Genomic DNA, 6,000 nt, shown 5'->3' with positions numbered 1-6,000 from the left:
GTCACGAGGCGAACATCCTCGAGTTAAACGACTTTGACGAAGGGTCGTTAGTCGAACATGAGCTCTCGCCCTGACTGCACGTTGGAAACCCAAATTGGCACGCGATCGCCTCGATCGATACGCAAAATTTCGTGCTTCGTTAATATCCACTGAAATCTAATTAGTTTCAGTTTACCTTAATAAATAGATAGCGTTTAATCGTAACGAATTACCCTGGCAAATTATATTTTAATTTTATTCAAACGTAAAAGCTGAGAGTAATAATTTAAACATTTCATTCGACGGTTTTTCAGGGATGAAAGCTTCTATTTGCTTTAAAACGTTCAATCCGTTTGAACGTAAGAGAATGCACGCGTATGACGTGTCTGAGTAAAATAGTATGCGTTTGGTGTCGTGTAACGTGTGAATAATATGCTTACCGCGGAGAAAGGTGCAAGAGCAATGTGAAACCTCCGGTGAGGGTTTCCGGGATGTCTTCGATTATGGCCGTGATTCGATATTCGGCAATCTGTGGACGATATTCGAAAGATATTCGACTAGAGCATCGTTTCGTCCAAAATAATACGATAAGTATACCGTCGTTTCTTTCTAGTCGTCTTATTATTCCTAAGGAGTTGGAAGAAACTTGTGCTTTTATTCTGCACGTAATCGTAATAACCGTTTCTGGGGTTTAACGGGTTGCGTTTCAATTGAAAATTGAAACTTAATAAAGACGAATTAACATCACAAAAAAATAGATAAAGGAAAAAGAATCCTTAAATAGAAAAATTATTCCGTCTAAGAGATCGATAATCTAAGTGCCAAGATCAATTCGATCGACAAACTCGATTAAACGATATTAAACAAATATTTAAAAAATATCCAGGATTAACCATGACGATTTCATCTTCGTTTCTTAACCTTTAAATCGCAGAATATTTTAAAATCTTGTTCAAATATCGTGTAAAAAACAATGTCGACGAAAAGCAGTTTCTCTTCGTAAATCGTCCCAGCTAGTCGTCAGACATTTTTTAATAGACAAAAACTAACATTTCGAGGAACGAGAAAACGTCATCGCAAATGTTCCATTAGGGAATACCAAACTAGTGATCGCATACAGCGATGAACGAAAATAAATATTTTTTTGTCAAATCTCATATAAAGTTGGGAAATATATAATTTTTTTTTCAATTATTTATGAAGTAAGATTATCGAGATTAAAATTTAAATATATCGTAAATCATTATCATCGATCGATTATTTTCTTGCATATCGTGATCATTCCTCGAACTTTTCGAATCGTCCGATACTTTTATTCGTCGCTGTATAAAGCCAACCGGAAATACAACAGAATTTTAAGTAGATTACGTGAGCGATAGGCCAGACACTAACAGTTAGTTCCTCGAAATGATTTGTTTTGTACCACTAGCGTCGAAACAACTGTCGTTGAAACGACTGTGATCGTTGGAATCGTGATAAATTAATCGAAATGAACGTCATGTCGACGAATAACACCGGCAAAACAGGAACACATCGTGCGAGGACTCGTGAAATTGTTCGTTTTCGAGTGACCGTGACTTTAAAAGTACTTTTCCTTTGTCTTGGCTCGCGACACGTTTTATGGAGATCCAGCGTGCTACACGTGCCTCGAATTAAACATTCTCGTCGCCCGAAGCGAAAACAAAATGGTCGTAGAACTCTGTTTCTATCGAGCAATATGTATCGAGCCTATTTTACAAAGAAAAGGTATTCTAGTTGCAAACGTGACGTCGCGCGAAACACGACTATCGGCGTCACGTCGATCTCGATCGTGCTATCGAAGCATGGAATTCTTCGAACTCGACAAAGGCTCGAGATATCGCGATATGCGCTGGTAAAAATGTTACACGATTTATTAACGCATACTGGTTTAGATTCTGCATTATTGTAGGATATGCCACATTGGAAAACATGAATTAAAGAACCTTATATTTAGGTGACTTGTGTAAGTTTGTAAGGATTTACAAAATACGTATATGTACGAATTAGTGACAAAGGAAGCACCATATTATGATATAAATATTGAGATATGTATAATTTTGTGTGCTAGAGTAGATTAGTCGCGTAGTAGTATGGAATTACGTGTGTGCATAGCGTCTCGAAAAACAGATGAATGCAACTGTTCCGTTAGCGGTGTGGTATGGAAGATGGTGAGACAAAGAGAGTGCTGAGCAGCAAATCATTTATTAAATAAATCTAAAACTTTTTTAATATAAATTCTAAGTGTAATCTTAGTGTTCCTTTACTTTTATTTCAACGATTAAGATCCACGATTCTCGACAATAAACTTACATAATTATTTATACAAATTCTTGGTATAATATAGCAGGCATAAAAGTTTCAGAGTACGGTTCGTCGATTTGCCTCTCAGTTTCGAATATCATCGTCGCAATTAAATGCTATGACTTTTCTATCGGCTTAGAGAAACTTACTTCATTCGATTTGTAGCTCAGAAATTGATTACTCGGAAAATAAAAGAGGCTTTTAAATTCTTAATCGATATACGAATTAGATATCAGATGTTAAATTTTAATTCCATTTAAACAATAAATCCATTTCGTTGTAATAGATATATTTTACGATACGTAGCTACGATAATATGCAACAGAGAATAGCCGACAGAAGTTTCTTTGGCGCGATTCTTACGTTAGAACAGACTAGGAGAGATCGTTTCTTCATGTTCACGGTGATTCTATGAAAGGCAATCGAAAGAGAAATTCTGCTCGGGCGAGCACACGCGTCGACTGACCTGTTCGTAGATCAGAAGGAAGGTGGTTTACCTTGCAGGAACAGCCTTCCGTTATTACTCGTAATAGACGCCACGGCCAGCTTGATATCGATTCGCCATCGATTCACGCTTTCCTCTAATAGATCGCCTGTATCGCTAATCGACGTGAGTTGTTCGGTCATCGGACAATGCGGACAAAGACTCGTACCTTTTCCATCTTTTCCGATTACTCGTTACGAATTTACCTAAGAAAATTTGCAAATCGATACAAAACAGAAAGAAAGAAATACGAAACGGAATGTAGAGGACTTATAAACGTAGCAAACAGAGTCGCGAGAAGACGTATAATTATTAGCTGACCTTTAAATCGTAGTCTTCTAAGAAATGTCATCAGAAATTTCGTCGAGTTAACATTCTCACGATGCTAATTCAACGCGAGAACGACAATTAAACGTGATAATGTCTCGCAATCGTGGAGAAGCAGCGGTTTACTCTCTACGAGAATAACTTTCCATTCTTCTCAGCTTCTTTTTTCTCTTTCGCAGAAGCTCAGCTTCTTACATAGCTTGACGTAGGTAGCTGCTGCAAGGTAAACCACCTTTCTTCTTTCCAACGGGGATGACCGCTCTATAATCTACGCTTAGCTGAAACCGGGGTAACTGAGAATTTGTTGTCAGTAGACTGCGGATCTTCGTTCCACGTCTCGACAAACAACACTCGCGACGATCGATCGATTAGCTCGATAATTCAGTCCCAAAATTAGCCTACTTTCTCGAATGGAATGTTTTATACACATGCAAAAAGGGACGATGTTATCGGTGTTAACGACATCGAGGCGAGTGCCCCACATCAAATACGAGGCCCGACAACAGGAGTATCAGCAAAGGTGGAACGATGGACGATGACCCGTCCACGGTCAAGGTGAAAATCACGTCGTCGGTGGTGTGTGTCGATCATACGAAACAGTCTTCTTCCGGCGCGTGATCGGCATCGAGTCTCTTCCTTTCTTTGATCTACGATTCATCATCTAACCCATATAAATAACATTGTATCTTCTGCGAAAAGTTTCTTCTTTCGATTTGTTTCCTTTAAGGGAGTGAAAAAGAGTCGCGTGTTACGTAGGAATACCTTTTTAACTCTTCGTGTCATTATTTAGCTCTCTTAATACGATTTTTGGCCACGGTATTCTCCAATATAGTATCACGGATGTTCTATTTGAGAAAAGGAGAAAAATGTTGAAACTTGTTAAAACCGAAGGCAAGCAGGTACGTTACTGAAATTAATTAGGCAATCGTTTTTCATAATCGTATTGATTTCAATGCCCACTTCTTGTATGTTTGTTGCGATGAATATCTCGAAGCAAAAATTTATTATGGTATAGCAAATCGTGCATTGGCTCGCGAAAGTATGTGTTTGAACAGTTACCGTACACTTTTATGCCCATATTACGCGTGTTATATAAAACATCTTGCAGTTACATTAGCGCTGTTATTTTTCTTAAGAGGAAACACGTTACTAGAATACGCCGAATCTTTTCCTTCGTTGAATCAAGAATGAAATCGGAATATAAAAATTGGAAGAGCGTAGCAGGTTTAAAATTCTGCTTGAACCTGCAGTCGAATTCGAAACTTCGGCAACCTGCAGCTAACTTTGAAATTTCCTTTCGAAAAGACATTTTATCCGTGATTTACCATTCGTCACGAGTTCGATCGAGGCAATTACAGTGACTTGACGCGAATTTTGCGTCACATCGTTGGATGAAACAACAGTTAGGAGGGCGTTGAATTACGAGGGGACGAGGCGGATTATAAGGTTCATAAGCCATAAATGGGAGTCGCAGCAGGGACGGACAAAGGCCGATCGAAAGGTAGACACGGGGCGTGCCAGAAAAACGGAGGACTACGTTGCATTCCCGATGCAGCTAAGTAGGCGCGTATAATTATGCGCATCTCGTATTTCGAAACTTTGCCTTCTCCTCGCGCTTCTCTTCTTTTGCGCACCCTGTGCCACCGGCTCGGTTGACTCGACTTTCCCATTCGCGACCAAGCCACGACAAAAAGAAAGCCTTTGCAACTGTCCATACCATTCTTCTCTCTCTCTCTAAAAAAAATAATCAAACTTTAGTTTCCTAAAATGCTTTGAACTTGCAAATAGCAATTTTAATCAAGCATCACAGTGTCGCACGTTCAAGAAGGCCACACGCTCGGAAACGGTAATAGGATAGACCAAACATCCTGCGTGCGACAACTATCGAACAATAATCAGATACTGACGGAATGGCCGCCTCTGATGTACACCCGATGATAACCCCTGCAGAGGGACTAAAAGCTCAGTATAAAAACCCTCGCAAATTAGCGCTCGACGTCTTTTTCTGCTGTAACGCTTTGAACCGTCACTCAGTTGGATTCGCATAATAAATTCTGTTACCATATATAAAGTTCAATTTCTTCAGCTTAATCGTGAAACGTTCGAACTGCGACGCGAGGAGATCACCGGTGATCTGTCATTTTCGCGATTTCTTGTGTCTCCTACGCGACAACAGCGTACCGCTTTTCATCTTTACGCAGTTAGAAAATTTTCAAATGGAAATACTGGAGTACATATTGTATTTCATTCTATTTTTCTTCGATAAGGATACGAAGTGACTGTCGATGTTAAGAAGGGATACTACTCGAAATGAATCGACAATGGTATTTTTACTTTGTTATATTTTCCTGTCAGACAACACTGCGAAGTAATTGCGATTGGAATTAAAAGGAAGTATCATTGAAACGAATGACACGCGTAAATGAAAATATTGAAATACTTTCGCTGAAATAATTCAATTGTTTTATTTTATTTTCATTTCGTCCCCCTTTTTGTTACAGCGTGAAGCTATTATTACGAATAATTTTTAGGTGAATGTGAAAATTGGAGAGAAATTGATGGAATAGCAGGGAGTAATAAAGTTTGAGGAAGTTTTGGACGGTTTCGGAATTGTTTCAAGCAGAGGTTGCGTTCGAATGATCCTATAAATATTCAGGGGGTCATCTATAAATCAAAATTCGACGCGCTTTCTATTTGAACGAAAGAGAAGAATCGCTGCTTTAAAACGAACGTGGTGTTTACAGCGACGAATATTTCTTTGGGAGAAAGTTCAACGATTCACGCAATTCGATTTCTGCTTTTATTTGTTCCTTCTCTCTCGAGCTTCGAATATTCAAAGCTTCGAAACAAGTCAAAGACAAGTCTCATAATGCACGATAAAATATTTC

This window comes from Bombus bifarius, unplaced genomic scaffold, assembly GCF_011952205.1.
Source record: "Bombus bifarius isolate JDL3187 unplaced genomic scaffold, Bbif_JDL3187 scf7180000009145, whole genome shotgun sequence".
Classification (NCBI taxonomy): domain Eukaryota; kingdom Metazoa; phylum Arthropoda; class Insecta; order Hymenoptera; family Apidae; genus Bombus; species Bombus bifarius.
Note: the sequence above shows the minus strand (reverse complement) of the source record.